This window comes from Trachemys scripta, chromosome 16 (assembly GCF_013100865.1).
Source record: "Trachemys scripta elegans isolate TJP31775 chromosome 16, CAS_Tse_1.0, whole genome shotgun sequence".
Lineage (NCBI taxonomy): Eukaryota > Metazoa > Chordata > Testudines > Emydidae > Trachemys > Trachemys scripta.
Genome location: NC_048313.1, coordinates 22,414,011 through 22,426,132, shown reverse-complemented (window position 1 = coordinate 22,426,132; position 12,122 = coordinate 22,414,011).

The window sequence follows — 12,122 nt, the reverse complement described above, 5'->3', positions numbered from 1 at the left end:
CCCACCGGTCACCAGAAGTCCCACACCCATGGGGTATTACTTCCGGGATCAAGGCGGACACATAACCAGAAGCAAGGTGTGTCATGTGGCCCCTCTAAGAACTCCTCCCACCGCCCTCTACCAATCAGGAGGGGTTTCAGCCCCTGGGGACCACCCCGAGAGGAGATTTGACCAATTGGGGGGAGTTCCAGGGCGGGGTGACCTGTCTGGAAGTGGTTTGTGTGCCCCCTCTAAGAACTCTTGCCACTGCCCTCTACCACTCAGGATGGGTTTCAGCCACTGGGGACCACCATGAGAGATTTGACCAACTGGGAGGGAATTTTGGGGTGACCCATCCAGAAATGGTTCATGTGACCCCTCTAAGAACTCCTCCCACCACCCTTTACCAATTGCGATGGTTTTTGGCTGCAGAGGACCGCCCCAAGAGGAGATTTGGCCAAAATAGGGCAGGCTCTTGGATGGGGTGAACTGTCCAGAAGAGGGTCATGCGACCCCTCTAAGGACTCCTCCCAACGCCCTCTGCCAATCAGAGTGCAGAACCATCACCCCATAATTCCCAGTACCGGGCAGAGGAGGCCATCTCTTATCAAGAAGACATGTTTTAAAATTGTGGAAAGGCTGAGAGGAAACATGGACTCCTCTACCACCCTCGTGAAAACTTCAGACTTTGTTTTAGCCCCGAGGACCTTTGGACTTGTATGGAGAAAGTACTACAGCAGTGACAGTTGCAAGGAGGGTCCTTTGACTCAACCGTTGATAGATACCTTGGAACCCAACCCCAAAACCCAAACCTTCGTGAGGCACCCCAATGAGTATGATGGCCTCTCATTGTCCACCCCCCTAAAGTTGGAAGAGGATCATGGTTTGGGGGAGTCACCAGTGGACAAGGTGAACGGGAAAGACGTCGCTCAGGTAAATGAATGATTAAGAAGTGACGGTTGATCATGGGGGTGTAATGGGGTTAGGAATCAACCTGGCATTGCATAAATCTAAAACCAAGCATTGGGGTGCTTACACTGTTTTTTGTCTGAAAATCTCTCAACAGCTCGACGATGCCTTTCTAGAGGCCTTTCTGTGCAGTTCTTTCACCAACAGAAGTTAGTCCAATAAAAGATATTACCATGACAGGTGTTAGTCATATTATTAATGTACTAGGGGAAGCTGCTCAGATACTGCATTGATTATAACAGGATAAAAACCTATATAGAATAAACTGAAGGAGAAAGAGAGAGCCTCTTGCTGAGATTATCCTTTTCCTTCTCCCTAATGATCCTATTTGCTAACAAATATATACATTCTTAGTGCTGTTGTGGCTTTGTGCAGAAGTTTGAATTGTCTCAGTAGATTCGGATGTATTCTATCCTTTAGGCAAAGATACCTAAAAAAGGGAATATATATAACACGTTATGCAAATCCGCACCACTAGGTGGAAGCAGATATTTTGAGTTGTCATTTATTGAGAAACTATTTCAAAAAGCAAAGTAATGTTCTTGGAATTCTGCTTTAAGCCATAAGGCTCACAGCTAAGCAGAGTCATCTACTGAGTGACAGGTTTCAGAGTAGCAGCCGTGTAGTGTAGCAGCACTACAGAGTGCTGGATCTTGAATTTTTTTCCATACAAGAACCTGCTTAAAATCCCTTTAATAAATTATGTTTTGTTTTTTTAAATGGAGATATCCTATCTCCTAGAACTGGAAGGGACCTTGAAAGATCATCCAGTCCAGCCCCCTGCCTTCACTAGCAGGACCAAGTACTGAGTTTGCCCCAGATCCCTAAGTGGCTCCCTCAAGGATTGAGCTCACAACCGTGGGTTTAGCAGGCCAATGCTCAAACCACTGAGCTATCCCTTCACCCTTCTATTTGTCTGTCCTATGATGGACAAGCATTATTACAATTACCTGTGCTCCTACACAATACTGCATTTTTGAAAGGCCCGACTTTAGGGAGCCAGGTGTAGACAGTGAGAGGTGCATAACACCAGCACAGAGACAGGCAAACTCTCTGTGCTGACCATGCCCTTAGCTTCTTGCAGAGTGGCCTCCTGGTTATGTACTACAAATGGAGTAGGCCTCAACTGTGTGCTGCTGTATACTTTCCATCTTGTGCAATTGCATAAGTCCCCAGTTTACACAATGGTATGGAACAGGGGCTTAGTCACATCAGACCCTGAATCAGGGAGAAAGTTCCCTAAATATGTAGCATTCTATTAGTTATATGCTGGTACCTGGTCAAAGGGGGCTTTTTTTTCTTGCTTTATTATCTTCTTGTCTGTTTGCTGTTAATGTGTTAATTAATGACAGTTAAGGACCATCTTGTTCAATGTTTGTACAGGTTCTAGCACAATGGGATCCTGGTCTGTGACTGGGACTATGAGGCAGTACTGCAATACAAATAATCACATGCTGATCTACAGAAATACTTTTGTACCGTGGCCCTCCCCACTGGCTTAAGAGATTAGTCACTGAAGATGGAAGTATGTGAACCTGACATCTGCAGTTTAACTCAGTCCCCTCATCTCCTGCACTGAGTGTTCTTTCTGCTCAATATGCACTGTCTGAACACACAGGAGAACTGTAATGGATTATGACAAAGGTAAGTGTTGTTTCTTCTCCTTCTCTCTCTTCTCTTTACAGATGAGGCTGCAGATAAGACCTGTAACCCATGACTGTCCCTGGCTGCCACTCAGATGGACAGCCCTGAGGCTGTGTTCAGGGCAGCCTTTTATACGCTTGCCCAGGAAACCCCTTAGAAAAGGCGGGAAGCCCTTCTGCGAAACCCCTTAGAAAAGGCGGGAAGCCCCTGCTGGGAAACCCCTTAGGAAAACTGGTTCTGACTGGAACTTGTTTACAACTTCCAGGAGATCTGTTCAATGTGAGTAAGGGCAGAGGGACCCAGTCCTATGAACTAATGTCTGCAGTCCAGTCCTTAGTTAAGCAGAATAGAAGTCAGAAGGAATTTACCTGAATGAGGACTGAAGGGTCTGAGCTGCATTCCATGCACCCCTTGGTATCCTCAAAATGGCTCTGCTCCAGTTGGCATTTTGTTGTGTCAGAATACAGACTGAGCCCAGAGAGAGCTCTGCAGTATGTGGCTTTGTGAAGAAAAAGGAGAGTAAGTCACAGTAGTAATAAATCTCTGAGAGCTTGTCTTGTGTTGGGGGTGGCATACACTTGACAATGTCTACTGACATGATCATGAAATGCTATATTTCATCAGAGATGCTATTAAATTAAATCCCAAATCTAACCTCACTGGAACAAGATGTTGATTGATGTTACAGATTGAGATTGGCTGCTGCACATCACAGAAGTGCTAATAACTATTTTGTGGTGCCCAGGTGGACTTTTTAGAGTTATTTACAATGAGGGTTCTCAATCTTTTTCTTTTGAAGGACCACCCCCCCAACATGCTATAGAAACTCCATGACCCAGCGATGGAGGGCCCTCCAGGATTCAGACTGGGTGGGAGGGCCTCTGGGCTTCAGCCACTAGCAGGATTCTGCCCTATGGGGCTAGGAGTGGGGGGCTCGGGAGCTCCACGGGATGTGGGGGGCTCAAGACTTGCCCCACAGAGCAGGGGGATCGGGGTCCAGTGGGCCTTGGGCCCGCAGTTGAGAACCACTGATTCACAACACAGCACTAAAATAATGAGAGAGAGCGATTAATCCAAAGAGAGACAGTTTGAACATGGGTGTAATTAGATGCAATTTACATATAAAACAATGTAGATTACAACACTGCTCCAGGATCTACACTGGCATGGGAGGCAGCCATACTACCATCGCCAGCCATATACCTGTGGTGATTCCCTTATACGGAAAGAATTCTCTCACATCAAGCTGCAGCTGCTTTAAGTTCACTGAGTGCTACTTACATGGTGCAAAATGAACTTGGTGGGCCAGAGAATGCAGCCCTCTGAGCTCACAAACCACAACTCTGAATATGTCTATTATCATTTATTAAAGAGACAAGGTGGGTGAGATCATCGCTTTTATTGGACCAACTTGGAAGTGGGAAGTTGGAAGCAACTTGAAAGTTAGTCAAATAAAAAAATATTACCTTACGCCCCTTATCTTTCTAATCTCCTGGGACCAACTCGGCTATGACAACACTGCATATTAACATGTATGTCCTGCACTTTCCTTGCATGTAGGATGGTGAATTATACCAACAAACTGAGGCATGAGGAAGTGGACCAAGCAGTAGAGATGACTGTAAATGTCTGGAGTCATATCACACCACTACATTTTGTAACAGTAGACAATGGCAATGCTAATATCTTGATCACATTTGCTTCTAAAAGCTGCCTGGTTTCTTTGGTGGTGCTTCCCTAAAGAGTATTTCCAAAAGGCGTTTTGAAGTGCTAAGGTTTCCTTTTGAGGAAAGTAAACAACATGAATTTCAGTGCTGCTTATCTTCTCATATCAAGTCCCAGGCTATTCCTCCTATTGATGTACAGTATCTGGCCCTCATCCCCATAATATCTGAGTAGCTTACAGTCAAAAATGGACTTTGTCCTCACAGGGCCCCATGAGGTAGAGAAACATTATTCCTATTTTACAGAGCGGGAACTGAGGCACAGGGTAGATTAAATGATTTATTCAAAGTCACACACTGGAAGTTTGGACTTAAGCCAGGAATTGATCCCAGGTTCCATCTATCTTAGGGTTTTATACAGCTGACCATCACTGTAGTGTTGGAGCACAACTGAGTCTCAGTCTAGTGCGTCAGCCACTAGACCATCCTTCCTTTGCGGTGACTATTACAAGCCAATGTAAGCTGAGCTGCCTTAAGGCTGCTCTACTTTATGGCAGCCCAGGGGAGGGGGAGAATATAAAGGTGGCGTACAGATACTTTTCTCCTTTCCTGTCACGTCCTGCACAGAGTGCAACTCAGCAGAAAGCACAAATTGGAGACTCTGAGTATAAGGCCTTATTCTGCCCTCAGATACACATGTTAAACTTCCGTTGAATGCAATGGGAATAGCATGGCTGTAACTGAGGGCAGAATGTAGGCTTTGAAAGGAATTACTACTCAAAAGATTTCAGGATTGGGGCCATAGTGCAAATCTACCCTGTACGGTAGATATCAGTCTCTTCATAAAATTGATTACTTTAATAGGGATCATTTAAATTTGTTAAGAAAAATCTGGGAACTCACACGGAAACAGTTTTTAATATTTAGAAATACATGTGTGCTGGACAGATGTGAAAGAAATATTCACAATGTTGAAATTGGATGGCCCAGATCCTTATTTCCTTGTATGTCCCCTTTGAGCCACTGCATTGGCTCAGAGGGCAAAAAGGAACTAAACGTTGCTTTAAAGCAGCAGCTGAAGATTCCCCTGTAAATACTAGGAGGCATTCTGGGGCAGGCTAAGGACCAGGAGGGGGCATGGCAAAGGTATGAGAGGTGGGACTGGAGCATGATGCGCTCTTGCAATCTTGGCCAGCAGCATCATGGGAGTAGCTACCAGGCACAGAAAGTTAGAACTTAGCCCCAGGCAGCTTAAGAGGTTGGCTGGGTCAGGAGAAAGGTGGCTTGAACCTACCTGTGATCCTCTATTTCCCCAGAACATGAAGCAGAGCTCTGGAAAATCTGGGGGTGTAGCTCTGAGTTGTTGACCTAACACATGCCTCTGTGGCTTGAAACATTAGCAACAAAGAGAAGTTAAATGAGATGGAAAGTCTGAGGACCGTGTTTTTATCTTTGCTCAAATTATGGTAGTTTGAAGTTGAGTTGATTACTTGGTTCCATCAACTGTCAGCTAAAACCTTTATGTGTACTTTGCCAGAGCCTGGTGGGTCTTGTGGTGTGCTGGGTCATGTATATGGACCTGGAGAAGAAATAGGAGGTGACATTCGTTTGGATGAAGAGGAATTTTGGAGAATGGGTTATGTCTGGAATGGCAGGTGTTTTCTTTAACTGATCAGCTCTCCCCCAAAGTGCAGTGAGGCAACAAGCATTAGCTTCAGACTCTTACGGCAACTTTATGTACAGTGAATGTCATTGCATATGTGCCTCTTGCTGATGCCACCATGGAAATAGGTAACACATGAATACAAGCCAAGTTTGATTTAAAAAAAAAGAAGATTGCCTTAGGTCAGGCTATTGAGTTCACATCCAGGTCCCCAAATAAATGGCTTGATTTGTACTAGCACTGAGTGCTAAGAAATTCCCAATAGGTACTCATTTTTAAAAACAATATTGAGCAAAGTTCACTGGGAACGTGAAGCAGTTTTGCTATATAGAAAGAGTAGCATGCTTCAGCAAACAGGCTGCTTTCAATTATCTTTGTACTATACCCATTATTGGAGCATGACTTTAGTCTAAGTCTAACTTTTCTATCCTATTTCAATGATCCTTAGATAGTGTTCCAGCTGTGCGGGTATTGTATTTCCACTAACTCCACCTCCCAGGCACCCGGGAGATCCAAGGGCTTAATTAGCTGTATTGTAAAGTTCGAGCTGATGTTTTGGGGGAAAAAACCCAGAGCTGGCATTGCTGGGCAAAGTAATGTAAAACCTGCCGTCGCTCATTTCTCTCTCTCTTCCTCTCTCTCTCTTTGCAGAAGGAATCGTTTTCGTTCACCTCTAAATGTCACAGAGTTGAGAAGCTTTGACCCAGCTGTTAAACTTATCGGCCCACTCCAACCATTTCACCAGTAGCTGCTTTTTTTCTCCCTTTTCCTTTCTCCGCTAGAACTTTTTCAGTCCTGTCTCGTTTGAGGTTTAAACAAAGTCCTAAGTTCTCACAGAGGTGGTGAAGGACTCCATCTTTCCTCTCAGTGTTTCCATGATTTCTAAAACGTGCATTCTTGGAACAAAAGGGCCTCTTCCATGCGGTGCTGGGACTTCTGGGGGTGATGCTGTATTTCAATGTGTAGAGGGCAATAGGGGGAGCTCTTAGAGGGGTCACACGATCCTCTTCTGTGCGGGTCATCCTGCCCCGGAACTCCCTTCCCCCCGATTGGTCAAATCGACTCTTGGGAAAGTCCTCTGTGGCTGAAACCCATCCTGATTGGTATAGGGCGATGGGTGGAGTTTTTAGAGGGGTCACATGACCCTCTTCCGGCCTGGTCTCTCCACCCCGGAACACCCCCAGATTGGTCAAATCTCCTCTCGAGGTGGTCCTATGGGGGTGTTTGAAACCCATCGTGATTGGAGGAGTTCTTAGAGGGGTCACATGATACCCTTTACTTCTGGTCATGTGTCCGTCTTGACCCTGAAAATAGTACCCCGGGTCAGAGATGTCACGTGGAACTGGCCAACCCACTGGGTAGAATGTGCATCTAGGGCTGCATTTGGTGAAGAGAACCCCCACTTGCTGCAGTGCAGTGGGAATCCACATGAAGTTGCCTTAGGATCATTTTCCTAGCAAACAAAGGAGGAATTGTGAGCTGTGTCAGGTCAGCTAGTCAAGTGGGAAGGAGCTGGTACAGTCCAGAAAGTGAATCAGTCCTGTCTGGGAAATCAGACCCATGTTGATAAACATTGTGGTTGGAGGTTTTTCCCTGGGAGACTATGAATATTCAGTTAATCTCTTTCCTCCTTAGCCAGCATGAACACAGAGCTATAAATAGAAATGCAAAGGAGTGAAGTGATCTACTTGCCGAATACATGCATTCCAGCGATAGCCCTGGTTGTGGGGAGCTCTTACTGGGGCCAGTGATACCATCTCCTAGGGTCTGTGCTGGCTGGAGGGGATTATGGACACGGACCACTGCCATTGTCCAGACAGGTGCTCAGACACCATGATGATACATGCAGTGTAAACTCCAGACAGACAGATTAAATAACAGAAATTGTGGTTCACATGCTGCCAACCACTCATTCTTTGCCCTTGCAGAGTGTGTTCCTCAGTTATCAGCATCCTTTTGGCCTAAGGTTGTCTAATGTTTGCTTAGATTAAGAAAGAAGTTGAGGTCCCATGCTAATACCAACCTCGTTTCCTAATCTAGACAAACCTAAAACTAGAACAGGTAGAGTTGGCAGATTCCAATAAGTGTATGTCACGGGGTATTGTGGTGATAGCAACGGAGCCTGGGAAAGGCTTCTAAATACCCTAGGCAGACCAGCAGGTTCAGAATATGCATAGAAAGTATACCGTTTGTTTTCATCCTCTGAGTACTGTCACGGATCCACAGGGTTTGGTCTATGCCCCCAGCCTGTAAGCAGTCCCTTGGGAGTGACCCCTTCAGTGTGACAGTCCCCAAAGACCCTCACAGTTACACAAGGGCAGGTCCGCAGCCCCCAAGACTCTGAAACTGGGCCTTCAGGCCCCAGCAAACCCTGTCTCTTTCCATTGCTCCCTGCAGTGAACACAGCCAGTCAGACTCCTGTGGGAGGTTTATACTACACCCCTTCAGGGCACAATGCTCTCAGAGAGTATTTGCAGTGACACAGGCAGTCTTTCCAAAACAAGGTAACAATTTATTAGTCACTTGGCCTAAAGCATCTGAAAGTCTTTAGGTTAACAAAGAAAAGCAAAGGTTAAGATAGAGTTCAGCCTGGCCAACCCTAGGCCTGGGCTCCCTAGTCCTAAGTGTGTGTGAGTGTCTCTCCAAAGGCCACCTTACACCTTTCCTCTTCATTCTCTAGCTGGAGCCTTTGTTCTGATCACCTGTAGGGAGGTGGGGCAAATCTCCTTGTTGTTGACTGCTAGATGGGAATGTCCCAGCCACTGTGGTTCCCATTGTCTTTTCCAGATCCTCCATTGATATGGGTCAGTTTCAGCCAATGCTTAACTACCTATACCACCCCAGACAGATATGTGACACAATGCCCCAGGTCCCCCACTGCCTCAAAAGCAGCTTTTTAACCCTTTATGTTCCATGCATGGCAATGCAAAGCACAGAGGGAAAGTGAGGCATGCATAAGAATCGTAAACGCATTACCAAAATTCCCACTTTGTCATATTTACAACCTCAGGGAGGCAAACCGAGAGCCTGTGAGGGGAGAGCTCACACCTCACTGGGCTGATTCAGGGGATGGATTCAGTCCTTCTCTTGTTTTTTGCCTTCAGACAGTTCATTGTTTGGCCAATTTAGCCCAGGTGCTTCCTTCTGGAAAAACCTAGAGATATTTTACTTTCCCTTATATTAAGCTTATTTATCACTATGGGCCAGAAATTGCATGCAACTCCAAGGGGGAAGATTATTACAGCTCCTCCAAGAACCAAAAATAGTGGGGGCATTTAAGGTGAATCACTCAGGTTGTCAACATCTCCAAAGAGGTGCCACCCTGGGGACGGTTGTATATACTGCTTTGAACTGGGTTTCCCAGAAACCAACAGACCAAGAAAAAGATTTTTATATAAAAAAGCTGGGGTTAAACTGACTCAGGGCTGTCTTCTGTCCAAGAGGGGCCTCAACCCTTGTGGAAAGTTTGGAAAGACTTTGGCCAATTAGGGCTCCATAAGACTAATTGGTGATTTCTGGTGTGTTTCGAGTGTTTAAATCTGTTTATTGTTTTTATTATGGTTTCTCTGTAATGCTTTTATCTTAAAAATAAATGTGTTTGCTTAGAAGGAGCGTTGTGATAATGTGTAACTGCTGGCAGCACACAGTTCCTAGCCCTTGGAGAGAAAGCAAAGCCCGGGCCGTTAGGCAGACTGGCTTGCTGGGAATATCACAGTGTAGGGTAGGAAGCTATGCAGCCTTAAATTCCCTGGTGAAAAGGAAGTTGGACAAGGGTCCCTGCCAAGAGGCAAGTGACTGCAGGAGAGCTGAAACTTGACTGAGCATTCCTGGAGTGTACCACAAAGGGGGCAGACAGAAACAGGTGCAGTTACCCTGAAACTATGACAACCATGCATCTGGGGCTGGGTTAGATAGGACAACAGAGTGTTTTCCAGCTCCTATGATGCTGTGGTTGTGGTGTCCCACTGTTCCATGTATACATCCTTCCTGGGGATCCTTTGGCAAGACATATCTAACCCTTAGATTTTGGCTAATGTTGGCTTTTTGTATTCATCCCATTTTGTTGTCTGAGTTACACAACACAAAAGAACGGTTCATCTGAAAAGTAGTCTCGTTCTTCAGAGACAAAACCAAGCAGGTGCAGAACTAGCAATAGAAGGCTGAGTTTGCTGCTTTCACAGGTTAGGCAAGGTGGGGTGAGCAATTTAGCCACAAGCTCACCACGCAGGCTGCACCTCGGTTGGAAGCTCCTTTCTTCACAGATGAATACCTTGATCTTAGCTCTCTCCCTTGTCTCTTCATCACCTCAGCAGCCCTGCGTGGTCTCTCAAGAACTGCACACCTGACTCTGGCATGCTGAGTGCTATCAGCTGCTGAAACCACAGCTTGAACCAAGAAAGCCTTTGCTCTCACTCGCTCAAGATAGATTTGTATCTAATGAAAAGAAAAATGAACCAGACTGTTCTCAGTTTTTCTCTTTAAAATTAACATGTAGCTCAGTAGGCAGGAAATTATAGGCATGACTGTGACAACCAATTCATTAGCCAGACTCAGCATCTAATTGTAACACCGACAGACTCCAATTGTCAGTGGGTGGGATTGAACCTGGGACCTCTGGAGCTAAATGCATGAGCCTCTACTGCATGAACTAAAAGCAACATGGCACTTGGCTGAGGCTGTAACATATCATTAATCTCTAAGTCAGGGGTTCTCAAAGTGGGGGTTGAGACCCCTCAGGGGGTTATGAGGTTATCATGTGAGGGGTTGTGAGCTGTCAGCCTCCACCCCAAACCCCGCTTTGCCTCCAGCATTTATAATGGTGTTAAATATATAAAAAAGGTGTTTTTAATTTATTAGAGGGTCACAAGAAGGTTGTGAGGCATCAACAATATGGAGGAGGATCAGAATATTATACAGGAAGATCTGGAATGACAGAAATTGGATGAAATTCAATAATACAAAGTGCACTTAGGGTCTAATAATAAGAATTTCTGCTACCAGCTGGGGGTTCATCAGCTAGAAGTGCTACAGGAAGAGAGAAACCTGGGTGTGTAGGTCGATCATAGGATGACTGTGAGTCATTACTTGTGATGCAGCTGTGAAAAAGGCAAAGGTGATCTTAGGATGGATCAGGCGAGGCATTTCCAATAGAGATAGAGAAGTATTAATGCCATTGTACAAGGCACTGGTAAAACCTCATTTGGAATACTGTGTACAATTCTGGTGACCCATGTTCAAGAAAGATTAAAATAAACTAGAACAGATGCAAAGAACAGCTACTAGGCTGAGCAGGGGAATGGAGGGTCTGTCTTATGAGAGGAGACTGGAAGAGTTTGGCTTGTTTAGTCTCACAAAAAGAAGGCTGAGAGGAGATATGATTGTCCTCTGTAAATACATTAGGGGGATAAACACCAGGGAGAGTGAAGAGCAACTTAAGCTAAAGGACAATCTTGGTACAAGACCAAACGGATATAAACTGGCCATGAATAAATTCTGGCTGGAAATTAGAAGAAGGTTTCTAACCATCAGGTGGGTAAGGTTCTGGAACAACCTCCCAATAGGAGTTGTGGGGACAAAAAACTTCATTAGTTTTTAGCGAGAGCTGGATACATTTATGAGTGCAATTGAATGATGGGGTTGCTTGTGATAGTAGGGGGAAGGGTTCAACAGCTTGCTTCTGGTTTATGTCTTCTGTTCCTAAAGCTCATGTTTCATGATTCAGCTGGCTACCAGCAGGGATCAGGAAGGGATTATTTCCCCGCCAGTGTATTCTGGGGTTTTTTTTAATCTCCTTCCTCTGAAGCTTATGGGATGGCCACAGTTGGAGATAGGACATTGGACGGGGCAGGTCAGGACTCTGAGTTGGCACTGAACATTCTCTCTCAGGTACTTGGCTGGCTGGTTCTTGCTCACATGCTCAGGGTCTAACTGATCACCAGTATGGGGTTGGGAAGGAATTTTCCCCCAGGTCAGATTGGCGGTAACTTTGGGGCTATTTCACCTTCCTCTGCAGTGTGCGGGTACAGGTCACTTGCAAAGATTAGCTGGGTATATCTCACTTTAATTATTCTCCTGCCACTTCAGGGGCCTCAGGCATGGGTGCACTTCACTCCCTTCTGTTTTCTGCCTGTTGCACATAATAAGCTAGTTTCCTGAGGGTCTCATTTACTTTGGTCTCATTTCTGTTGTTGTGTTTAATGTAT